Source organism: Eubalaena glacialis, chromosome 3 (genome assembly GCF_028564815.1).
Source record: "Eubalaena glacialis isolate mEubGla1 chromosome 3, mEubGla1.1.hap2.+ XY, whole genome shotgun sequence".
NCBI classification, from domain to species: Eukaryota; Metazoa; Chordata; class Mammalia; order Artiodactyla; family Balaenidae; genus Eubalaena; species Eubalaena glacialis.
Window position 1 is genome coordinate 92,363,775 of NC_083718.1, and position 824 is coordinate 92,364,598.

Genomic DNA, 824 nt, shown 5'->3' on the forward strand with positions numbered 1-824 from the left:
GCTCTGCGTTCTGTAACCACAGCATTTGCATATCTTCCTGAACTTGGCACCATCTGAAAGCCACATCCACATCAGAGCTCTGGCTGCTCCATGCTCCACCCACCTCACTAATCCGGGTGTTCCGTCCAGCTTCTACAGCTCCCCTCTGGGAACCTGCAGTCTGATATGAATATGGTAAAGCCACCCCTCCTCAATACCGCCTCTACGTTTCATTTACTTCCATTCGTAATTTTAAACCTCCTTCTTTTGATAGCAAATGTTCCTGAATATTTCAGAATCTTCTTCTTTTGCCTTCTCTTACTGCTGGTCAGTCGTTCCAAACTATCAGTTTTTCACAGACCAAGAGTCTCTTCCCTCTGTGCTTCTTGCAATTCAGAGTTCTCTTTCCACCTCATTTTCAACTTCACCAAAGTCCTCCTGTTTTTCCCAGGTGTTCTTGCTTTTGTCCTTACTTCTGCTTCACTGCAATCATTCATGCAGGAGTCCCTTTCCTCTGGTGGGGCCTTTCCTACTATTCTAAGGTTACCCCAGTCGCCCGTCATCAGATGCACAAACTTTCATCCTTTTGTGCCTGTGGTGGCCTTACCTCGATTGCTCCAGTACCGCAGCTGATCAAAATGCTGAAAGTGGCATTCTTCTCTCGTGCTAGGGTCCAGTGACACTTGCCAGATGTGAGCGGGGAGAGCAATGAACAGGGCCAACTGAGGAGCCTGGGAGAAGAAGAAGGAGCACGTGCTCAGGGTGGCTTGCTAGAGTTTAATTTTACCTGGATGCTGTACCCAGGAAATGGGGTGTTGTATAAACGCAAGCAGTTCCCTGCTCCA